Genomic DNA, 25464 nt, shown 5'->3' with positions numbered 1-25464 from the left:
GGCCAGAAGCATAAAGACGTGTAAAGAGGATTTTTCGGTACATCGAACACTGAATGTCTTGCTATGCAGCTTCTGTGATTGATATTCGGTTCTGTGGGCTCCTTCCTTCCTAAGTGCAGTCTGTAAAGGATGGTGGGGAATAGTAATTTCAAGAAAGATTTGGCATGAGTATCAGTCGTTGGGTGGTGGGTGTGAGAAGGGCATTGCTGTTGGTGGGTAAAGTGTCGTCACTTAGATGTTGTCATTTTCCCCCATATAGTTTTCATTAAGGTGACATTCTTGTGGCATCTGGGTCCGGGCAGGGTATAGCAGCCAGCATCTGACCATCTGCAGTCGTGAATGTATATATATATATATGGTGTGAGAGAGAGAGTGTTTATTAAGTATTAACTTACACAATCACAGGGTCCCACAGTAGGCTGTCTGCAAGCTTCAGGAGCAAGAAGAGCCAGGTCCGAGTCTCAAAACTGAAGAACTTGGAGTCCGATGTTCAAGGGCAGGAAGCGTCCAGCAGGGGAGAAAGATGTAGACCAGGAGGTGAGGCCAGTCTCTTGCTTCATGTTTTTCTGCCTGCTTCATATTTGCTGATGGCTGATTAGATGGTGCCCAGCAGATTAAGGGTGGATCTGCCTTCTCCAGCCCACTGACTCAAATGTTAATCTCCTTTGACAACACCCTCACAGATGCACCCAGGATCAACATTGCATCCTTCAATCCAATCAAGTCGACACTCATTATTAACCACCACAAGTCCATCCCTTGTCAGCTTGAACCCATACACATTTCCTGAGATCATACGTCTTCAAATAAATACAGTAATAAGGTCATAATTACACCGAACATAATACAACTATCCTTTGTACAACCAGAAATGCACCGATCCCTAACCCAAATGCTATTACATAAGGTTAACAATACTTAAATGTTGATGAGGTCAGTAAATCTTATGTCACATGATAAAGGAAAAGGAAATAAAGATATTTTCTTAGTACAAGCATATACATGCACAAACATGTTTTTAGCAAAAGAAGGAGGAAATACTCATGACAATTACAGTCCCCATTTCTGGAGCCGGTCACATGGTCATACCTGGTATTGATGACTACCTTATTCTACCCAGTCTGTATTCCCCTTGCCTTCAGCAAGCACCTCAGTAGGTCGTGGTTTTTACCCTGGTAGAGTGACCCAAACCTTCATTCTTGAGGGGTCTGAGCCATTTGTAGTCCTGCCTGGGCTGTTGTAGTTTCCCATCGACCTTAATCACGGGGCATGGTAAGACTAAGAGATGCCCTAATAGATCTCCTGTATTCCATGCATACTCTTCCTAACCTCCGTTGTGGAGTAGTAGACTGATTTCATCTAGAGAGTCTGGGTCAGTCACCCCAGCCAACACTGTAACTCTCTTCTTAGCCTGTTGACTTAAGGTAAGAAGAGCCTAAAGCGTCCAGGTGGCAATCTTAACTTGGAATCATGGTTGTGTCTCCTGGTAGTTTAACGGAATCATGGTTGTGTCTCCTGGTAGCAGCGTTCCTCCCTTTGGAACTAAGACCTCTAGGCTAGCAGAACGTAATGTTGTGGGAACAGGAAGCAAATATTTTGCCAGTGGATCATTACGGGTAATGGTGAATGGTGCCACTCCTACTTCCACCCCTTAATTACTGGACCCATGAATCCTGGCTATGGGAGAAACAGTACCATATATTGGGGGCTGATTGAGAGCATACACAGCCTTCTGGAGAACTTTGCCCCAGCCCTACAAAGTATTGTCACCCAGTTGGTGTTGTAATTGTGACTTCAAAAGGCCATGGTGCCCACCCAATTAAGGGTGGGTCTGCCTTCTCCAGCCCACTGACTCAAATGTTAATCTCTTTTGGCAACACCCTCACAGACAGGCACACCAGGATCAATATTGCATCCTTCAATCCAATCAAGTTGACACTGGGTACTAACCGTCACAGTTAGTATAGGGGCCTACCCACAGATATCTAGACTTCAAAAGGGTGTACTTTGCACGATAGATGTGTTCCTGAAAACTTCATTGTAAAGCACAGTTTCTCTTAGTTGCATTTTATCTTCTTACCAACAGTTTCAGGGCTTATCCAGCTTCATTCTGCCCACTCTTTCTTCACCAATGGAGCTCAGTTTCTGTGTCCCCTGTCACGTTCTCATCACTTTGAAAATGGGAAATAATTGGCAGGCAACCCTAGGACATCACACTTCTAAAATTGACCACAGCTATCAGCTAAAGGGAACAATGCCAATATGAGGTGGGCCCACACTGAGTGAGATGGACATTGATGAAAGCAGCCCTGGGTTGATACTCATCCTCTGCTGGAGAAATTAACAGCAGTGTTTATCTCTGCTAAATCTGGGCATGGTGTATCATTGAGAGGTTTCCTGTCAGATCCAATTTGGGATCTCAAATTAATTGTTACATGTGACAAGCTGACACGCAAAGAAAGCGATAAATACCTCAGTGCCTTGTTGGAATTCCATGGTGAGTTCCTAGGGCCGGGGGCATGAACAATAAACGAGGCTGATGGCCTCCCTGCCTACAGCAGCCTGTCCATTCTCTCTGTGGCATCGGAAAACTCACCCCTGTTTTCCTTGAGACCTTAGTTAACTCACTCACTTCCTAACAATTGTGTTAATTCTTCTTAGCATTTTTCTTTTCCTTCTGAGAGGTGCTATGTGCCTAGAAATGACCCAGCAGCTTCTTCAAAAGTACCTTGCTGGGTCCTCAGGAACTGCCTGGTAATTGACCCACAAGACATTGCCAGTGTGCCTGCGTTTCTCAAGCTCAGAAGATTTTGCTGTAGGAACCCACTGGCAGCTCAGGCTTCTACTCCATGTCCCCAAGGGTGGAATGGTGCAAAGTGTGGCCAGGAGCTGTTTAGACCTGGAGTGAGTGGCACCTGGAGGTGGGTGGGGCATCAGCCTGATGTTTGGGAAGTTGCTCCTGTTGCTGTCCTGGGCCCTGTAATATGGCTGCCATGCCTGTTACTTCACAAATACTCCCTAGTGCAGGTACAGCAGCATCCTCCCAAGGACCAAACCCAAGGGACATCAGGCTACTGTGTCTTTAACTTCTTCAACATTTTACGTTTGGGGCCTCCTCTCCTCCAAAAACAGGAACTCAGCAACTGTCCACATAACTCCCTGCATTTTGGGCACAAGCAAATTTAAGTCACATTCATGGCACAACTCTTGAAGACATGGAGACCCTTATGGCCTGCATATTTGTATATTCATATGTGTTAATCCATTTTTGCACTATAGCAGTGCAAATACCTGGGAAATACCTGAGACTGGGTAATTTATAAGAAAAGAGGTTGAATTGGCTCATGGTTCTGCAGGCTGAACAGGAAACTTGGCAGCTTGTGCTTCTGTGGAGACCTCAGGGAGCTTCCAATCATGGCAGAAGGCAAAGGGGGAGCAGGCGTCTCACATGGTGTGAGTAGGAGCAAGAGAGAACAAGAGGGGAAGTATTGCACACATTTAAACAACGAGGTCTCACGAGAGCTCACTCACAACCCCAAAGACAGTACCAGGGGGATGGTGCTAAACCATTCATGAGAAATCCACCCCCATGATCCAGTCGCCTCCCACCAGACCCAACCTCCAACCTTAGGGATTACGATTCGACATGAGATTTGGTGGGAACACAGATCCCCATATCGCCGTGTATCTGAATATCCGTGCTCCCTCACTTTTCAAATCCCTTTGAATTTTTTTCTTTATATTTTTCCTGACTTTGTTTTTATTTGTATTACCTGTTTTCTTGCCGGAAGAAGTATGAAGTACAAATATCAAAATAATACTTTAAATTGTAATTTTTTAAAGATTTAATAACAAGGTCTCCTGATAGGTCTGATCACTGCCATCACTTTAGAGTAGTGATGAATGTCAACAGTATTTCTAGGTATCTGCAACAATAGGAATGTGATATAAGACTATTAATATCTGTGATTTCTGTTGGTGAAAAAGTTACAGGCACTGCTGATACTGCTGAGTTCACTCTGAGAAGGCATGCTAAATATCAGCCAGATGTCAGTGGAGATAAAGATGGAGGGTTGGTTGGTTGGTTGGTTGGTTTTTCCCCAGCCTACTTCATGGGTGTTCTGAATTTTATTTCTTGACCCATTAAATTAAGAATCTTTACCTTATACCTCCTAGATCTGTGTTATGTCAAAACATATATGTCTACTCCAATTTTTTATTACATCAGACAACTTTCCAAAGGTGTGGATCTCAGTGTGACTCTCACAGTTCTACACCCCATATGCCTTTCCATGTGGAAAGAACCCACAGCCTAGTTTAAGTGATTCCATTGCAAGCCTGCATTGCTGTGAGTCCTAATCACCCTTTTCGCTGTCAAATATTAAGAGGAAATACATGGGCAGCCTGATGGGATCTTGACTGCTCCCTGATGTTCAGTTCTCAGACCTCTCTGCTTTCTTCTGTTCACCGTCCATTAGAGAACTTGCATGTTCCCGCCTTTGTCATCACCCGAATGAGGAATAAATGCAGCAGCACTTGCCCAGCCCTGCTTCCCCACCAGAGCACACCAGGCGTGCCTGCTGGCTGGAGGGATGACTCCTTCCTGGTCCAGCTTCACCTCAGCCTCTGGTGGATGGAGTGTACAGGGCTTGGGGCAGGAGACTTGGGTTTGAGTCCCAGCTTTGGGACCTGCTGCCTGTGTGATTGTGGAAAACACTTCAACTCTCAGGGCCTGGTCTCTTAGCTGGAAAATGGGGGGCAAAACAGTAACCCCTCTCAGATGAAAAGATGCCAGCCTTGAGCAAGATAAAGCACGTTATGAATGGCTATTGGTGGCAGTTCTCTGTTTCAGTCTTCTGCCTCCCTCATTCCCTGCTCCTCCTGGGCTTGAAAATCAGTCATTGTGATCTCCTCCTCTGCTGCCCAACCCAGTCCTGCTGTCATGCCTAGAACATAACTCCCACAAGGAAATGCTCCGACTGCCACAGATCCTAGGCTTGGTTTGCCACAGAACCTCTTACTGGTCACCTTGTCTCAGTCTCGCCCCAGTCCAGTTGACCTTTGATTCCGATGTTAGGTTGTCTTGCCTGAGATTCCAGTGTCCCCAGCCCGTAGCCTTTACTCCCTAGGAATCAATTATGTAGCCTTTGGCTTGGGAAAGTTGCCTGCAGAGTTCACCCTGAGAGGGCATGCTAAATACTAGTCAGATGTCAACAGAGATAAAGATGGTTGGTTGGCTGGTTGGTCGGCTGGTTGACTGGTTTTCCCTCAGCCTAGTTCATGGGTGCATGTGTCGTATGGAGGCCTGCACTAATGAGTGGATGCCTTGGAGTCCACCTCAGGCTTCTCCCTCCCCCACTTCAATAGGAGCCCCACCTAGATCCATTTGATATCTTGAGGTTCATTCAGATTTGATGTTTTAAAACAGGATCTACTGCTACAGAAGAAGTTGATAACCACTGAAAGAGTTCAACATCGTCATTCTGCAATTGAATAACAGTAGCCCTGAGAAGCTAAGGGCATTCCCACCAACTTCAAGGCTAATGTATAGCCCCACGGGGCTTCCCTTGCCCTGGTCTAGAACTCTGTCCCCTGTGCCATGTTGTTCTTATGGGCTCCTGCCCTTTGTAACCTGTCACTTAAGACCCTGCCCAGTCTCCCCCACCCCATCCAGCCCTCCTCACAGACATCACTGCCTACCTTTTCCATGAATCAGGACCTGAGAGGCCAAAATCTACTCAGCAGAATACACTCAGTCCTCAGTCCTCCTCCACACCTCTGCTGCCCTTCCTATGTGGAGGGGTTTCCCAATCCCCCCATACCCTGAATTGCATCAGTCCTTCCAGGCCCCGCTGAAGTGGCTTTTTCAAAGCCTTCCCTTCTGACCCCAGCCCACAGGAGCTTCTCCCATCTGAATTCTTTCTACACATGCTGTGTGTGTCACTGTGTTAGTTTGCTAGGGTTGCCTTAACAAAGTGCCACAGACTGGGGGGATGAAGCAGCATAAGTTTGCTGTCTCACAGTTCTGGAGATTGGAAGTCCAAGACCAAGGTGTCAGCAGGGTTGGTTCCTTCTGAGGCCTCTTTCATTGGCTTGTAGATGGCCGTCTTCTCCCTGTGTCCTCAAATGGTCTTCCCTCTGGGCCTGTCTGTGTCCTGCTCTCCCCTTATAGGGACACCAGTCATACTGGGTGAGGGTCCACCCTAATGACCTCATTTTAACTTAATCACCTCTTTAAAGGCCCTGTCCCCAAGAAGAGTCATACTCAGAGATTCTGGGAGTTAGGACTTCAACATATGAATATGTTGCTGGGAAGGACGGGGTGAAATTCAGCCAGAACAGCCTCTCACTTGGCACATAGTGGTTGCCTGCCTTAAGTCTTTCCTACCCTGCCTGGTCCTGTTTTTAAGGAAGGATTGTGTAGTATATTACTTTGTACCCATGCAGTGCTTGCAAATGCTAGACACACATCATTTTTCATTGAAGAACTAACTTACTCTTGAGTCCCAAACTTGGGTTTAATGAAGTCAGCGAATCAGCAATTCTTGAGGCTCTATTCAGAGCTCTGTGTGAGAAAGAGTAAACAGACGTCCCACCCAGAGTGAAGTGGCTGAGGTCTTATCAGGAAGATGGGGATAGACAGTTGGAGGGCAGGGTGGTGAGAAGCACTGACTCCAGGAAATAGAGGAAGTGCTGTCAGAGTTCAGAGGATTTTTAATGCCAAGAGTAAGAGAGCGTAGAAGTCATCACTCTCACAGAGCATCAACGCTGGAGGAGGCAGGTGCGCGTGTGTCCTCAGAGGACCAGTGTGGGGGCAGTCATAAGGAGAATCCTTCCTCAAACCAGGGTGGTTAGAGACCACCTTTGTCTCTAGTTCCACCCTGTCCGAGGCTGGCCTTCATAGAGGGTGAATGCAGACATGGATCCCTTGGCATCAGGGCAAAGTTCGAATGAAATTCTGATGAAGGTAAAAGCTCCAGGCCACCCCGGGTGGGTAGATTTCAGCCGCCAGCTGGGAGCCATGCACTACTCTTGGCCCTGCTGATCCCAGGGTCTGCTTATACCGACCTTCCCCTTGCTGTGTACAGAAGAGCAAAACACGTTTCTCTCCCGTCATTTCAAAACATGGAAGTGTGGACCCCATGGCCAGATTTATTTCATGTTGACAACTTCAGATGTTTCAAGAGTTCAAGTCTTAGATTCACTGGTATTTAGTTAAAGACCTCAGTTGTTATTTGTTAGCTGCACTGCCTTTTCTCTTTGTCCCTTCTGTCCTCACACAATACACTCCGGGGTAAATTCATTTCAGCCAGTTTCTCACACCGTGCCTCCACGGACAACCTCTGAGCCCTCACCGCTTCGCCTGGCTCAGCTTGGTGGTGTAACTGGGCAGCTTGATGCAGATGCCCAAGATCCCTTCAGTTGCCCCAAACAATTCCATTTGCCCCTCCCTTTTGTACCTGCTTCTCACTGACTCCACAGTGTCCCTTAACACCTGGTGATTGGGACTCAGGCACAGGTGCAGGGCTGAAGGACACTCGCAGCCTGCTTGCTCTGTCACCCACAGAAGCCAGGGCACGTTCTGCCATCAGGGCACCTTCTCCGGCCACCTTCCCAGGCGCTGTGCTTCCCACCAGCCCCTCCATCGGTGTGAACCCCCATCCCTTCCTCTGCACCCTCCAGAGCACACCCATCATCCCACCACCCTTCGAGGCCCGATGCCAGAGGCCTCCTGACCTCACTCAGAGCGCTCTGTGGGCCCTAAGCCCCATGAAAGGTTTCTGTGGCCCCGTCATGGTTCTGTCTGTGTTGGGGCCTCACTTGGAGCGCTCTGTGGCCCCGTCATGGTTCTATCTGTGTTGGGGCTGTGGACACGTTTCCCAGAAGGCCTCTCAGTGCAGTGGGGTGAACACAGGGAGAAGAGGAGCTAAACCTGCCTCTGCCAGGGCCGTTCTGTGGTTTGGGTCAGATAACTGCGACTCCCTGAGTCTTAGCTTCTCATCTCGGAGATGGGCCTGTGATACCCGTTTACAGGACTTTTCAGGGGATTTGGTGTGATTGAGGCTGTGAAGGCTTCCGTGTGGCCCCTTGCCAAGAGCAGGCCCTCAGAAGGGCCCTAGCCACCTCTCCCTGAGGCTTTGGGGCTGGATTGTTTTGGAGCCGAGGTAAGGGGAGGGGTCGTTTGCTGAGGAAGTGATTTTTCCCTGATTTGTCTCTGAAGGTGGAGGTGAGGGAAACTCCCAGGCAGCCTCTTTATGTGGGCACTGCTCCCTCATCACAGAGCCTGGCAGTCAGCCTTGAGCGGTGCCAGCATCACCTGGGGCTGGTTACACACAGATCGCTGGGCCCCTGTGTTTGAGGAAGGCTTATGTCGTATATAGAAATGTGCGTTCTGACCAGTCCCAGGTGAATCCGTGCCAATGCCCTGGGTCCCAGGACTCCACTTGGAACCATTGCCCTGAAGAATACAAGAGGGGGCTACAGGCTACAGTGCTCACCACTCTTCCCTTTGGGGGTATACCCTGGGACATGTTACAGGTGGGTGTCAGCCTCTGGTCCATTGCCCACATTTTAATGCCCTTGTGGAGAGTGGGAGCCCTGCTGTGCAGCAGAGTTCCAAGCCTGCTCCTTGGCTTCCTGTCGTGTGGTCGGAGGCAAGCAGCCTCTAGGATTCTCTCCTGGAAATTCATTATGCACCTTAGCTTGTGACCTGCCCTGGAGACCATGCCTCGGAGAAAGCCACACAGCCCTGTTTAACCATTTGCCAAACCCATCTGACCAGGAGGCAACCCTCTGGGCAGCGCGGTGGGATGTTTTGAACACGTCGGAGCAATGAGGTTGGATTTGAAAATCCTTTCCAAGCTCTCCCCAGTGGTGGGATTGACATACTGGGCTCCCTTACCTACCTCGTTCCTCTGGGAGTGTCCTGCGTTTGGGTCTGGCACACCACACCACGCAGTAGTCACACTGTGTGAGCGCCACAGCTGCAGCATCGCATAGTCAGACTTTTATTCATCTTTCCCCAGTAACTTGCCTGGATTTTTATAGGAATGCATGTACACATCCTGAATAGCAAACCTAAAAACCTTTATAACGCGTACCTCATACAGTAGAACTTCAGCTATTTGTGTTAATTATAGTGAATGGTAGTCAGATGTGCTTTTTAAAAATCCAGGTTATTAAATATTTATAAAGAAATGTGGTGGTGTTTCTGTCATGATCAAGCCATAGCATAGACTTGTCTATTCCAGAGGTGCCAAGTGAGTTCCTCGTAGAGGAGATGTGACTGAAAGCACAAGGGAGGATTACTTGTAATTAACGTATCAATTATTTGTAGATTTAGGGTCTTTTGGTTTTAATATTCTTTCTACTATCTTGTTTATGTTGCCTATAACCTTTGACCCAATGAACATGAACTTCAAATTAGTGAAATCCAACGAAATAAGGTTTTACTCTGTCAGAAAAGTCACTCACCCGACAACAGGCACAGCTGTGCTCCTGTGCTCTCGCACCCTAGTTAGAGGTGCTGAGAACGTTTCACAGCGTCCAGAGCCTTATCTGTTGACCCCAAACCCATTCCTATATGGGCCTGCAGCGTAGGTGTCCACCTGCACAACCGCACAAGAACTCTCCCCCATTGCTTACGATGACAGAGAAAAGTGAAAGCGTGGAAACTGTTGTCATTAATGACATGGTTTCAGAGGCGCCGTGCTTTTCACACTGTACGCTGTAGCCTGCTGGTGGGTCGTGAAGTCGGTTTAGTGGATGGAGATCAGCAGGGCTGGGACCATGCAGAAAATATTAGTGCATCCCAGGATACAAGGGGCAGAATTGTTTGTTTAGGAAGATGTGTGTGTGTGTGTGTGTGTGTGTGATATGTGTGTGTCTGATATGTGTGTATGTGTATGCATGTGTGCGTGTCTGTGTGTGTCTGCATGTGTGTCTGTGTGGTGTGTGCGTGTCTGTATGTCTGTGTGTATCTGTGTGTGTGTATCTGTGTATCTGTGTTTATATGTGTGTGTCTATGTGTCTGTGTGTCTCGGTGTATGTGTGTATCTGTGTATGTGTGTCTGTGTGTATCTGTGTATATGTGTGTGTCTGTGTGTCTGTCTCTGTGTATGTGTGTCTGTATCTGTGTATATATGTGTGTGTCTGTGTGTCTCTGTGTATGTGTGTATCTGTGTATGTGTGTGTGTGCACTTGTGCCCACTGCGTCACACTGTAAAATGATCCAGGTTTTTATTGCTGGTGATGCTGAAAATATAGGAAAGCCATTTGATAGAAAATCTTCTAAGCAATTACAGAGTAGAGAAGAATTAATAATTTGATTTTAAAAGTTTTGTCCTCAAAGTGATCATTTGAGTTTATATTCTCCCAAGTTATTTCTCTGTTCTGACAGCATATGCCCTTTATAATCTGCCTGTTGGTATATCTGCCTGGAGTTGTAACAATGCTCAAGTTCGTATCGCCTGTGGAATTCCTTTGTACTTAATATTAAAAGATGATTCAACTCTTCAGTGTAGCATCTAACTCTTAAGAATTTCAAGCCTAAATAAGAATAGAGCCACTTGGAGGTAGTGACAGCATGGGGTAAGGCACCAAATTAAGGTGATTCATGGAGAATTTAATCTAAAAGAGAACTGGATGATGAGCAGAGCCAGTGCTCATCCAGTACCACCCATCCATCACACCACCCTTGCACCACAGCACCTGTGCGTCATGTGATATCTATGCCACACCATCTGTGTGCCATACCACCCACACACCACACCACCCATGCATCACACCACACCACCCATGCATCACACCACCTGTGCACCACACTGCTCACAAATCACACCACCCATGCATCACAACCATGCATCACACCACCTGTGCATCACACCACCTGCACATCACACCGCCTGTGCACTGCACTGTCCATACACTGATTGCAAATCACACCACCCATGCATCACAGCACCCGTGCATCACACCATCTGTGCACCACACTGCTCACAAATCACACCACCCATGCATCACAGCACCCGTACATCACACCACCTGCACATCACACTGCCTTTGCACCACATAGTTTATGTACCATGTCACCCATGTATCACACCACCAGCTTTCCTGTCCTCAGCTCAGTGCTGGGGCCACATTGTTAAGGGGTTTTGAATATGAGTCTTTAAATTACTCAAGTTTGTGCTGCTGTTGAGAAAAGGCAGAATCCACCCTTGGGCAGTTCTCCCATTCCCGAGCCCACCCACGTGTCTGCCTCTCAACACTTGCTCAGCTGACTAAGCTACATCTTTCAGATATCAGCTGAAATCTTGCTGTCCCTCCAAACCAGTGTAAACCCCTGCCCTATGCTCCTCTAGCACCTTGGCCTTCCCCTTCATAGCACTTGGCTTAAATGTAAATGCCCAGCTGATTTTTCATTATTCATTTGACATTGAGCCCCAGCCTCCTCAGACATTGCAAACTGGCTGACTGACTTGGGGACAGACCCATGGCTTCTTTTTAAAGCCAGTCCCCTCTGACTTCTCCATGTGGGTTTTGAACTTAGCCTGCCATCCTTCCCTCTTATAGTTGTGGGAATTCAGATCAAGAAAGGAGGAAGCACGTGACCAGGTTACCTAATTACGGGAGGACACAAGAGGTTTGTGTTGTTCATGAAGGTAGACCTGAAGCATGCCATGTGCATCAGGTTTTTCTGGGCTTTTCTGGAATGCTGAGCCCTTTTCTCCAGGGCAGTGCTCCCACCTACAGCATAGGATCAGGTGCACACATCTGTTGGCCTCTTCATTAGGTACAATTTAATGTATTAAATTTGGATACAGTTTTTAGGTTAGTGCAAGCATGTCCTTATCAAATCCCATCATCATTTTTGTCTCATAAACAAGAGACAAGAAATTCTTCTATGTAAAATGTTTCTCAATTGCCTCGTCACTGATTAGTAAAGTGAATTTGTCTTAACAAGTCTGTCTCTGTCCGACTTGCTGACAAACCAAGTAACATTTGAATAAATTCTCAAGATTGTGCCCAAGCCATATAAGGCATTAATGCATTTGAGGTTTGGATTTGAAAGCATCAGCTGCAGTTAGGAGCCCAGGCTTTGGTGTCACACTTGTGAGTTTGGTTCCTAGCTTCTCCTCTTACTCACTGTGTAACCTTAGGCAGGTTATTCAACCTCTCTGTGCAGGTGTCCTTATCTGTAAAACTGTGATTATTAATAATACTTACCTAGGCTGACTGTTGTAAAGATTACATGAGTTAATGTGTCTCCAATATATAGAATAGTTCTGGGCCCAGAGTCAGAAAGAAATACTAGCTATTATTAGTAGTATGTTCATTAGTACTTGATGTATCTCCATCATTTTATAGTCAAGCACCTGGAACTAAAAGTAATCCTAACACCTTGTAAGTGGATGGCTCTGGTTAATACAGAATATTTAGGCAAAATGTGTTTATGAAGACAATTCTGCCTGTTTTTGTTGTGTACTGCTTTCCATGTTGTGCTGTTGGATGCAAATGCTGATGCGAACTGAGCTCTCTGCAGTCCAGAGGGTGGAGGTGACTGTGGCTTCTTTCTCATCTACCTAAAATGATGCATGTTTGAGAAATGCTTTGTTTCTAGGGCTCTCACATGATTCAGGGGCAGTAAATCCCGAAAGGAATGTCACTTTTGTACGGGCTTATGGAACTAATGTCTCACCAAGCACACTTGGTCCAGCACACCCACCTAACCAAGGATTTCATAATTTCTGGAATTTCCCAACACATAGATATATCAAATCATAACAAAAGAAAATCAGCACTCAAAGGTGTGACTGCACCTTACGTTTAAATCTGCTTCTCTCTCCGTGAAAGATGACACTGAGCAGGAAAAGAAAACTTCAGGAGGACAGAGAGCATCTTAGACCAAAGTTGAGTTCTCCTTTCTCCATGAAAAATGCCCGTTGTCTGACAGGTTTTGCCCAGATAGTACATACCGTGGGGGCACGCTGCGTGGAACTGCTTCTGTTTCATCACAAATGACAAGGCAACTGAAAGGCTGGGGCCAAATGCACAGCCTTGTCCTCACACAGCAGTGGAGAGAGCCCAGGCTTCCGCCACACAGACTTGTCCTTCCAGTGACCAAATAGCACATGGCCCAATGGTGGAGAAAAAGAGGATGGAGAAATGGATTCCCTAGCCCAGGGTCTCCGCTGGATCACTGTGGCCCCTCTTTAGCCGCCAAGGTAAAACTCTTTCTAAAATGTGTAAGCCATCTTTACCTCTACATAAAATATGGAACACAATTGAAACTCTGCCTTTAATACCTGTCTCGCAGCCCTCTGTAATGTGGGCCACAGTGGGTTGATGCTAATGGAAGTTCTGCCCAAAAGGCTTCCTTATTCAAACGCACTCAGGAAATGGGTGAAATGAAGTTAATCTGGTTTCCTTAAGATGGCTCAGAGCCCCAGTACACTAAGGGGCATTTCAGTCTCTCAGAGGAGGATGCAGGAAGTAGTGCTTCCAGAATTTAGTTGACCACAGGTTACTCAAATTGAATTGCAGGACGAGAGCCAGGCAGAATGTATTTTGGGCCACAATTCTAAGGTTGTGCATCTGACAGGTGTAAGAAGACCAGAGCTTGCCAGAGAATTTGAGGACCCAGGTGCTTGTCCTGGCTCCACTTCCTCCCATTCCTGTGACCACAGGGACTGTCTGCCTCTAAGCTGCTTCCTCACCTGTATGAAAAGGAGGTCAGTGATGCTTGTGGGCTCCTGGCCCTGTGCACTGCGCAGGAAAGACTGAGGGACCACAGGCAGTGGGCTCTGAAATCAGTGAAGGCCGCACAAACAGAAGACAGGTGTTGGTACTCAGTTCTGTTGACCCAGAAAAGGCCAAGATACAATTTGGGGGAAATTCCCTGATTGCATTTGTTCTGTTCTGCTTTGCCAAGGGTTTTCACTTAATTGGATGAATTCAATTTTACTCTATACAGATAAGTGTATAGAGCTGACCATGGCATCTCCATGTAATCCAAGAGTAATCTTTTTACCTCCTGACAGTTTTACTATCTTATCTGTTTCTAATCCATTTCCCTTTCTTGGCAGCAGACTGGGCAACAGCACAGAGACGCATAGGAAGTGGTGAGCGGAAAGTGCCCATGTATCCAGGTCTAGCAAATAGAGATTCCAGAGCCCTCAGAAAACTGCAGAGGGCTTCGTGTTTTCACACTGAAACCCATGGTGGCAAAACTTGAACTGATGTGGGGCTATTTATGGTCCCTAAGTCCTACTTAGTGTAATATCCATACATTTTGCTGTAGAGAAATGAATGGATTTGAATATGGGGTGCTGCCCAAGCCCCTCCAGAGCTGTTCACTATATATGATTTTTATGACATATTACCTTTATAAAACTTGAAAAATCCCTAATTCTGAAATCTGTGTAGCCCCAAGGGCTCCAGGTAGAAGAGATCGGGGACTGTGAAGGAAACTAGGGTACAAAGGCACCTGTGGAGATGAAGGTCACCAGGCTGGCCTGGTATTTGACAGGCAGGACCCCCTGTTCCCAGGTTCAGGCAAGAGGTTGCCCAGCCCTCAGGATGCTGCTCTCGGTCACAGCGTGGTGCTGTGAATTCTCCCCATCCTCACTGCTGCTGCATTTGTTGTGAAGCCACAGAGACAAGCCAGTGCCTGGCCCCCAGCCAGGCTGGAGAGGCAGTGAAGGCACATCCCCCCAGCGAGGCCCTGTGCTCTCCTCTACGGGGGTCCCTGGGCGGGCAACCAGCCGGGGAGGCTCCCTGTGCCCCCCACCCCCAGGCTGCTGGGTAAAGAAGCAATTGGCATGCACGCCAGGACGCTAGCTACCGCCAAAGCCAGCAGTATTTTATGAACCTTAAAAAATCTTGTTATACCAGTCTGTTATGAATTATTGAATTAACACTGCATATTTATAGCAACTTCTTAATAGTTTAATAATTTATTCATCCCTTATGGATCCTTTGGTATATTTCTTTTAATTGTTAGAGAAAAGAGTATTTTTAGAGCTAACTTCACTGGACTGCTTCCTCAGTGATGCTTCCGGAATACTAAAATAGAACTCTACACAGTTGTTCCAAAGCTGAAAGCACCTGATGTGCAGCAAACAGACCTGCCCACATGGGAGTCGGTGACAGCCCCCTGCCTGTGTGCAGGGCTGCAGCTACTCTGCAGAAGCCTACAGCCAGCCAGGCCCAGCTCTCAGCCCCAAGGCTAGCACACTAGCATTTCACAGCCTACACTTGGATCGTGTGTCTTCTGAGACAGTTTAGGGACCATATTGTTTGCGTCATCCATGTTGTTTCTAAAGGGAGAAACATCTTTCTGTGTCCCAACAAGTAAGCTCCCTATTTTGGGAGCACCCCTGCTTTGTAAGGTGTGTCCTCCTGCCCAGAGTGAGTCATTCCTCACAGAGCCTGCAGCTGGCTCCTGCTCCCAGGTGCTTGGTGATAAGGGGAAATCAACAGAAACTGGCTGTTTCCCAACACTCACTTGCCGATGACTAAACCCAGAAATTGTGGGGTAGCCTTAGGTAAGGAGACGAAAGTTGAAAACTTAAGACCCGGATCCTTCAGGCATTTGAGACTGGCTGAGAAGGCAAGGCATGCCAGATCGTCTCTGCTCAGGGTAAGGGTGCACATCTGTCTGCATGTTACTGTCCCTTTTGCATGGGTATTTTTGGTCATGAGTGGCATCGCACTTTATTAAAACGACATGTTTTCTTTACAAGATGAGCTACCTTTGATCCTTAGCCTTTCTCTGGTTTAGGCAAGAGTCCTGCAAAGGCATCCAGCTGTTGTTGGCAGCTGCCAGGAGTTGCCGTAAAGAAGGTAGATGGGCTTTTTCCTGTTAAATTTGTTAATTCAGGCTCGTGAATGTATTCTTTGGTAACACCCCATTCCTCTTTTCCGTACTGCCTCTAGCTTACTGTTTTTATCATTTAAGCTTCAACTCATGGTTCTATCACCATTCTCAAGTTTGACTTGAAAAGATCTGAAGTACCTGTTAGCCTGAGCTCCCTCTAAAGAGGGAGAAAAGCTAATCTTCCAGGTCAGTCTGGCAAAAGCTGGAGGAAGAGCCCGTTTGCCTGGGGACTCCAGATATCACCCCATAGCCAGCAGATCCAGCGCAGCCAGATTGTCAGGTCACAAAAATAAATCTGCTATCTCTAATCGCTCTTTTGCAAGCCTTTGAGGCGAGCAGGGCATGAGAGTTACTTATTCCTAAGAAATGAGCAACAAACAGTCCCAGCTAAGCACTGTGGTTCATTCACTGCCTGGCCATGACCACAAACTTGTGCTAAGCTGAGGATCACTGAACAGTGATGTCATTTGGTGCTCAGAGCATTTGTTGAGTATGTGTGTGCACCAGACCATGTGCCAGGCGCTGGGCACACAACAAATTCCACCATGGTCCTTGACCTTGAAGGGGAGTCATGCGTGCAGAAGCTTAAAGCCGTGTTGTGATAAGTGGGAAGTTCTTGTGGAAACACAACTGGGAAAGTATAAGTCCTGTCCTTGGGGGGGCAGGAAAGTGATGGAAAGAGAACATGAGCCAGCCTTGAAGTTGGTGTTTATCAGCTGGCTCACGTATCAAGGTGGAACCAAGCACAGGCAATCCGAGCATTTCTTCCATGAAAAATGAAACTTAAGTGCCCCGGAAAGGTTGAGGATCATACCAGAATTCCGTGTCTCAGCTTGGAGTGACCATGCAGCATATTTAGTCTGACATGCTTTGACAGTGAAAGAAAGCAGCACTAGTAGTAACACAGGACGGATGCCTGAACCCAGACTGTCCCAGGGAATCAGGGATGTAACCACCATCCTAGGGATAACTTGAGGCCTAATTTGCTGCCCTGAATGAAGTTCATTCTCCCGCTACTGGTCAGAGAGGAGATGGCAGGGGATTGGTTGCACCCCCGGCCACCTGACCTTTTTATTTATTTATTTATTTTAAGAAAATGATAGAAGACAAATACAATGTCATCTGACATTGCAATCATTATTGGAAACTACAGTGCACAGTATGTTTGTACTTCTATCCTTGAAAACCATTTTAGGACTCGCTCTCAGCCCCATTACTGAACCATAAAGATGCTAGGTTTAAAAATATTCAAATTGGTTCCTTATTGAGGCAAATGCTGAGGAAAAGCAGCAGATTGCATCTTGAGTTTGAAAAGAACTCCTCTTTGACTTGCATTCTCCGCGATACAGCTGACTTCTTTTACATCAGTGTTCTGAGTTAGTGCTCCCGTTCCATCTTCACCTGCCTTTATTAAACAAGCAACACAGAGGCAGATGACTTCTCTGGGTGCTTTATGCATGTATCTCACTTTAAACACTGCATTTTTTGTTTCCTTGGGAAATAAACCCTCAGAGCCAACGGTTGCTTCAGATCTTGACCAAGTACCCACATGCCCCAGCCAGATGCCATGGTTTGCCTCCTGGGTGTTCACTTCTATGTGGGCTTCTTCCCTCTGGTTTCTAAGGTGACAGCTTGTTTGTCAGATGCATGGAACAGCACAGACACAGGCATTTCACACCCGGCTACTCAGAACAGGGGCCACATGGCCCAGATTTTCTGGGAAAGGTCTGGTTTCACACATTCTCTCTTGTGCTGGTCAGCCAGTGTGTTCTGGTTTGAGATAACAAAATGTAAAACCATAGGGCCATCTTACCTATAGCACGTGACCCAGAGAAACAAGGGCCCTGGGTTAGTTTGCAAAGCAGTTTGAGTCAGCCTTGAGTCCTGTAATGCTGCAGAGAGCCCAGCACCCTCATGCCGCAGCAGGGCTGGCCCCATCTGGGTGGTTGCTCCTGGGTCTCCAGCACCTAGCACTGGGCAGGCACTGGGTGGTTGCTCAGTGAATATTTTACCTGATAGAAGCGCCCGGGCACAGTGGTGGTGAGCACAGATCCATGCACGTGACTGCCATGCCCCACACATCCACGCTGCCCCTGGGGCTCCACAGTGCCAGTGAGAGCTCCCCACCAGAACCTGTGCCTCAACTGAAAATGTCCTTCCCTTCTTCCATCCCTAACAAGACTCCCCTTCCTACAGGTCCCAGCAGGTGTGAAAAGGAGAAGAAAGAGCCTCCAGTTCCTTCTTTGGCCCCAACCTTAGTTTGCATTCTAATTCATTAACATTTTCAGGGCTGTCCTTGGAGATGGTGGTGGCAGTTCTCCTGAAATGCACCTGTGTTGTTCTTGCACTTTCTGTCACTTCTCCAGTGGGTCTCAGAAGTCAGATGGGTGGACTTATCTGCCCAGCCATGTGGAAGAAGGAAGGCTGTCATGTAGATGTCTACTCATGCATACCACCTCAAAATGAGGATTATACACTACAAATCAGTTCCCCTCTGACGTCTTAGTGGAAAGTTTCCATTGAGCCCTAATGCTCCCTAGAAGCATGTCACATCTTGCCCATGGAGGGGCCCACCCAGAGCCCCATTCTGGTTACCCTTTTCGTGCTGGAGGCCATGCCCTCCAGGTGCATCTCAGCTCGGAGAGGAGTTCTCCAGGTCGCAGCTTGCTGTGTCCATCATCCAGCATCTGCCTCCTCACTTTGTAAATAACAAGGCATATGGATGTCTTCACTGGTGAGATTTGCTGGTGGTAAAGCATGTTATCTGGCTGCCCCATGGAAAGCAAAGGAAGCTGCCTCAAGGCAGGAGACCCCCCCCCCCCCCACCGGGAACCTTTGGGAGAAACAGGTGGGAGTGAGAGCTGTGGGCCTGGGGCCTAGTGCAGCACACACTGGACATTCCCCTTACTTCCTGCCCCTGCCCTTTCATTCCTCTCTGGAAAGGCTCATTCGCCAAGTTCACAGAGATTCTGTGGTTCCCTATATGTCCTCAGGAACAGCTGTGGAGGAGCTCTCATCCCTGATGAGGATCAGTCTTGTGGAAGTCCTTCCTGTCAATAAGGACATACTTAGTTTTCATGTGGTTGCCACAGAGACCGGCCACATCAAAACAGAGACAGCCCACGTTTCCAGAAACCCATGGTGACCTGCTTTCGCATTAGCTTCTGGGAAACCTCACAGGTGTGGCCTGACGGCCTTTTGCTATTTAGGGAGCCCTCTGGGACCAATCTTCACCTCAGTCCCTAACCCAGCATCCCATACAGCTTGTGAACACCAAATGCCTGTTAGTACAGAGGAGGAAGAAGGTGACAGTGATAAGAAGCAGAGACAAGCTCTTATGTCCCTCTAGCAACTGGACAGGCAGGAAAAGTAGGAAATGCTCTAGAGATTGTGCAAATGCTTCCTTATTTTCAGGCATGCTTGATACTTATAAACACCACAGACAGACAGACAGATAGGTAAGTAGGTAGGCAGGCAGGTAGGTAGGTAGGTAGGTAGGTAGGTAGGTAGGTAGGTAGATGTGAACAAATGTGAACCTGGAAGGGCCAGTCTTCCAATACAGATCCTTAGTGGCTCACTGGGTCCAGATTTTAAATAGAGCCAAGTGGCCATTTGCTGACTAGGAGTCATAAAGGCACTCTGAATTTCCCCCAAAACCTGTACCTTTTTATTTTTGGGACTCTTAGAGCTCACCTGAACCAAACAACCAGGGCTCAGCTGTATCAGCCAATCAGAACTAAGCAAATTTCTTTTTTTTTTTTTCTTTTTTTTCTTTTTTTTTTTGATACAGAGTCTCGCTCTGTCACCCAGGCTGGAATGCAGTGGCACGATCTCAGCTCACTGCAAGCTCTGCCTCCCGGGTTCACGCCATTCTCCTGCCTCAGCCTCCCAAGTAGCTGGGACTACAGGCACCCACCACCTCGCCTGGCTAATTTTTTGTATTTTTTGTAGAGATGGGGTTTCACCGTGTTAGCCAGGATGGTCTCGATCTCCTGACCTCGTGATCCGCCCGCCTCAGCCTGCCAAAGTGCTGGGATTACAGACGTGAGCCACCGCGCCTGGCCCCATTTTTTAAATTTGAATTAACAGACCTGATTGGGAACCTGGGTAGGAACTTTTGCTCTAAAACCCAAGCCTTCCTTTGTTCTTTGGAACATACCTTCATTTTATATTGGAGGCTGTGCCTTCCTGGTTTGCAAACTGTTCACTGGAATAAAATCTCTTTCCTCCAAATTCCTTTTTCAGAGAACTTTTGTTGACAGATAAATGATTGATTGATAGATAGAATGACATCTGCATATGTATATATATAGCATGTGTGTGAATAAATGAATGAAACCAACTAATAAATAAACCACAATAAACCTTAGGGCTCTGAATATTAATTTACCCAAGAGAGACGCAGTCACTAGAGATCAGGGCATCATGAATAGTCAATATCAGGCAGTGAGTGAAGACTCTAATTAGTGGCTCACAGTACATTTTCTCAAAACCCAAACTTTAGGGGACTTTGATGCTGGTCTATACCACAGCCTGCCCTACTGTGCTCCCATGCTATTCTAATACTCTGCAGTGTTTGCTATAAACGTGGGTGAAGGTAGGGCTGTTGGGTTGAATGTAAGTTGTCCTAACTCACTAGCTGGTTTTGAAAAGTAAACAGAATTGGTTGTGGGTTTAGTTTTCTGCCTATTTGACCCTGCTCTTTTTTTTTTTCTTTTTTCCTTTTTTTGCTAAGTCTGGAAAAGGCCCAAGTGCTTGGTATGATCTGAGGAGGGGCCTTAGGAGGGCTTGCAGAGCTAGCATTTCCAATCAGGTAGCAGCTGAATTTGCAGATCCAGAGACCACTGAGGACACTTACTGTGTCAGCCTGGCTGGCTGGCGAGTAGCTGTACTCTCAGCTCACCAACTCCCTCCCTTGCTGTGTGTGGGAAAGGTGGATTAAGGACATAATTCCTGGTGAATCCAGCCACAGAGGAATCAGAAAGCCCTCCTCTATCATGCAGTGTCCCTGACTTGAACCCACACTGTGCGTGGTTCTCCCAGGCCATGCTTTGACTCTTGCTAGATGCGTAGCTCCGTGACTAAGAGATACCTGGCTGGAAAGTATCCTCATTACAAGTTAACTCTGGCATGTCTCTGATTCTGTTGCTGGTTCTGCATGAAAACATCCTAGTGACAGCTGATCCCATTGAAGGTCAGCCACCTGTGCTTCCGGAGATGGAAGTAGACTCAGACCAGATGAGTTTCCTGGTATTGGATTAGTGTGTGCGTCCTTCTAATAGGAATTCCATTGACAGTTGTCTTGTTGGATTTTTTCTACCTACATGATCATTTTCCTTTTTAGAGCCATCATAGTTTTATCCTATTTAAAATACATACTTTGTACTTTGAACCATGGACACCCACCTCCCAAAAATGATACGATTTATAATATGACCCTTGAGCCTGAAGATTGCATTTCAAAATATAGACAATTAATAGAGTGATTTTTAAAGCACCTGTCTAATCAGCATTAAGCAGTCACCAGCACCTCCCCATAATTGAAATTCCCAAGAATGACTCTAAAGCATGGACGTGTTCGGAATCAGAGATGGAACTATTTTTAGGGTAAATGTTACATACTGAAATCAAGCAACATGTAAAGTTTTTAATACATAGATGATCGTTATACAGACTAATCATCATACCAATTGTCCTCAGACCCTACTGGACAGCCACACGTCTCTCTGTTGTAACGAGCTAACCATGTAATAAAGCACGGTGAGCAGGCACTTCCTAGGGCAGTGCCAGGAGCCTTTCTGAATCCTGCAAAGGACTGTGTCCAATGCCTGATCTAGCGTCTTTAGAGGTGGCCCACCTACAGCCAAGGTCTCCCAATGGTGTAGCTTTGGAGCTACGCCTAGGTGGGCTTCCCCCCAGTATCTTCCATGTTGCCGTGTAGTTAAACATGCATACTATTTTTTTTTTTTTTTTTTTTTTTTGAGACAGAGTCTCGCTCTGTCGCCCAGGCTGGAGTGCAGTGGCCGGATCTCAGCTTACTGCAAGCTCCACCTCCCGGGTTTACACCATTCTCCTGCCTCAGCCTCCGAGTAACAGGGACTACAGGCGCCCGCCACCTCGCCCGGCTAGTTTTTTGTTTTTTGTTTTTTTTTTTTTTGTTTTCTTAGTAGAGACGGGGTTTCACCATGTTAGCCAGGATGGTCTCGATCTGCTGACCTCGTGATCCGCCCGTCTCGGCCTCCCAAAGTGCTGGGATTACAGGCTTGAGCCACCGCGCCCGGCCACATGCATACTTTTTTAAAAATTTGCCTCTTGCCTTTAACGATAACCTACATTCTTCCTAAAAGTTATCTTCTCTGGAACATTTCATTAAGTAAAGGAAGCAGCCATTTTTGCTGCTTTATAGTGTTTGAATTGTTCAGGAGTGGAGATGGGAGTGGAGGTGGATAGGGATTCCCACTCTTTGGTGCTGGGGGAACCTTTTCTCATAGTAATGTCCTCAAACCCTGCCCCATGGCACCATGCAATGCTTAGAACAAAGGAGTGAGGAAACTCAAGGTGGGCACGCTGGCATTCTTCAAAGAAGCCCTGAGAAACTCTGAAATTCCCCAGACTTGAAAGAAATGAGAGAGAGAGAAAGGATGTGTTATGCTTTAGAGGACAAAAAGCAATGACTAGACTGTCTTTACATAGGAAACTAATTCATTACTTATCGCCACTAAACATGAGCTTGTCAGTGGAGGTCTATTCCAAACACAGTGAATACACTATTTTATTTAAACTCCCTATTCTACAAAGTAGGAATCATTCCCATCTTACAGATGGACACTGAGGCTTTGAGAGGCTGCTCATCTGAACTGAGATTTGACCCCAGAACCATCTGTTTTCTAAGCCCAAGCCCTCAAACATGCCATGACACTGCTTTTGTCTGTGGTTCTGAATCGCCTCTGACTCCTGTAGAGATGGCAGCAGAATGTCTGGGATTTCTACACCAGGCTGAGGCCTCCCCCTACCCCCTCCTCCCTCCCTCACTGTCAGGAAGCGGTGCCTGGGCTGTGCCCCTCAGATGTGGTTGCTCCTGTATATGTGATGAATGTTGAGACTCTCAGTGGCGCAGGACCATCAGTACGTATTAAATCCATAAGATGTAAGAAGGGTAATTAACACTTCCTGTCATTGTTTCCCCTTCTTTGCATCCGGGGAAAGAGGTAGAATAAGGAAGAGCAGGAGGAGGGGGAGGGAAGAGCCACACGCCAGCTGAGGTGGTCTGGGACGGGAAGAGTGCTGGGCCCACAGGAGCTTTCTGGAGCTGTGTCTAGAGGGAAAATGAAGGTTCCCACCTGTTTAAACTAGACACCCAGTCTGTGGCTTTCACACTGCATGCAGAGTGTGGAACACGTCATCTACTGATGAGCCCTGTTCACCCGACACACTCAGAACTTGGGGTTTTAGCCTTTCCTAATTAAAAAAAATCTCTGTGAAGTTTTGACATCTGGATCAACAATTAGCCAACTATCTGTGGGTGGAATGCTACCTGGAGGGGAATATTTCAGAACCCCCAAATGACAGCATCCTTCCCACACAGACCCAGACCTGGCCCAGAACCAGAAGAACAGGTTGGGGTGAGGTTTTGTCCTGAAATCACAGTGTCCTGGAAGCAGTAGGTCTGAGGAAGGGGCAGATTGCTGTCCCAGCCTCTTCACTGAAAGATTTGAAGACTCTGATTCCAGTCGTATGAAACCACCATCTCACTGCAAAGAAGGTGCTGTTAGACCAGTGCGAACTCAAGTATTCTCCCCTAGAAGAGCACCTCTGGCTGTGCCCTTTTGAAACATATTATAAATTTCATATATCAAATTTAGAAGGAATTAGGTTCCAGGTTATTTTCTCTCGGGTTTAGAATTGTGTTTGCAGCGCTGGAGTTGAGTTTTATATACCTTTGGTCGGACTCATGTGACAATTAGCCACTCCTGGGGAGAAGGGGCACCTCGTGTCCAGGTGCCAGCAGCCCTTGCCCACAGTGCCCGGCTGGGTTCCATTTCTCCTCGCGGTGGCCGAGCTGGCCGGAGCCTTCACGGGCTGAGAGGACCAGCAGTGCCATCTTGTGGGAATGTTGTCAGTGCTGAAGCCAGGCTGAAGGAGGGCGACGGCTTCAACTGTCACCCTCTGAAGAAGGACGTTACCCAGAAATGCCTGGGTGCAGTCGAGTGAGACGTTTCCCTCTGCTCACCAGCCATGCTAATTATTATTTTGCTGTCCAGAAAATTAATTGCCCAAATAAATTAAGACCAAGCCAAGAAGGTATTTCAAGAACTAAAAATGGCAGGAATGGATTTGTTTTCCATCAACTTACTAGGAAATGTTTAAAAAGTCACCCCAGGTGGGAATATATTTTCCATAAACTCTGGAAGTGCAAAGCTACAGATTCCGAGCAGAGTCAAAACAAGAGTTTTGGAATTTGTTTCTAGGCTGCCCTGCAGGCTCCATGCTTTCCTGAGGAGAGTGGACGGGGAGACTGCTTTTCCCAGTCAATGAGCACGTGTGCTGGGCCGCAACCTAAGTCACCCCTTCATCCGTGCATGAGAAAGGCCCCCGGCCCTATTCACTTTGTGCGGGCAGAAGCTGATCAAGGGTGCCCCGTCCTCCCACTGCAGGGCTCTAGCGTCGTGTCCTCTCTGTTACACACATGCTAAGCGCACACTGTGACTACCTCTCATCAGCACACAGTGGGCGAGGACCAGGGGCCTCTTCTTCTGCACTGACAGAGGGTTGGATTTGAGGTGCAGTTCTCAAGGTCATTACCCTAGAAAAGCAGTCTCTTTGCCTTCCCTCCTCAGGAAAGCACAGAGCCCACCAGGCAGCCTAGAAGCAAATTCTGAAACTCTATTTTGACCCTGTTTCGAATCTGTTGCTTTCTGCTGTGTGTGTGTGTGTGTGTGTGTGTGTGTGTGTGTGTGTATGTGTGTACACATGTATACAGTCACCTAAGGAGGTAAGGTCTGTTACTGTCCAGTTTTATAGACAAGGAAACTTAAGCCTCAGAAAAGCCAAACACTAGCTCACCAGCTTGTCCCTGGCAGTCAGGATTTTAACCCAGATTATCCAACACCAGAGCCCACACTCATGGTGTCCATTTGCCACTGTCCCTCCTTTCTGTGGTTCTGAATCGTCTCTGGAACTGTCAGCTGCCTCTGGATCTGTTGGATGGTTTGAAGCCTCCCCTGCATTTTGTTCCCGAGACTGAGGAATAGAGTCGTCTGAAATGGTGGAGATCTCAGCAACCCAGCCGAAGAGCACAGCCCTTGCGCTTCCTCCCGGGCTCTGCCCCCAGGACCCCAAGCAAGATTCCAGCCTCTCTGAAGCACCATTTCTTCCTCCATGAAATAGAACATCGCCTGCCGAAGGAACTCAGATGAGCAAATGATTTATGTGGAAGTGCTTTGTGTGATAGTTAAATGCTAGAGACATAAGTGATCATTTTTCAGTAAAAAAAAAAATCCACTATCAAGTCAGAAAGTAAATCTTTAGGTAGATTTGAATATATTGTACTGTCTGGTTGAATAAAGGACTCTCAGGTTACATTT

General features: G+C 47.2%; 1 protein-coding gene and 1 long non-coding RNA gene across 2 annotated transcripts in view; both read left to right on the top strand.

The window, feature by feature from the left end:
- The window catches only part of DAP (death associated protein), a 76542-nt gene that overhangs the window by 37076 nt on the left and 14002 nt on the right, over positions 1–25464 (top strand). The window lies entirely within an intron of this gene.
- LOC115896419 lies at positions 15051–25419 on the top strand. Its single transcript, XR_004056297.1, has 2 exons — positions 15051–15643; positions 25066–25419. It is a non-coding gene; the product is annotated as an uncharacterized LOC115896419 (long non-coding RNA).

The sequence above is a fragment of the Rhinopithecus roxellana genome, chromosome 3 (assembly GCF_007565055.1).
Source record: "Rhinopithecus roxellana isolate Shanxi Qingling chromosome 3, ASM756505v1, whole genome shotgun sequence".
Lineage (NCBI taxonomy): Eukaryota > Metazoa > Chordata > Mammalia > Primates > Cercopithecidae > Rhinopithecus > Rhinopithecus roxellana.
This window is presented reverse-complemented; position numbering and strand designations above follow the sequence as displayed.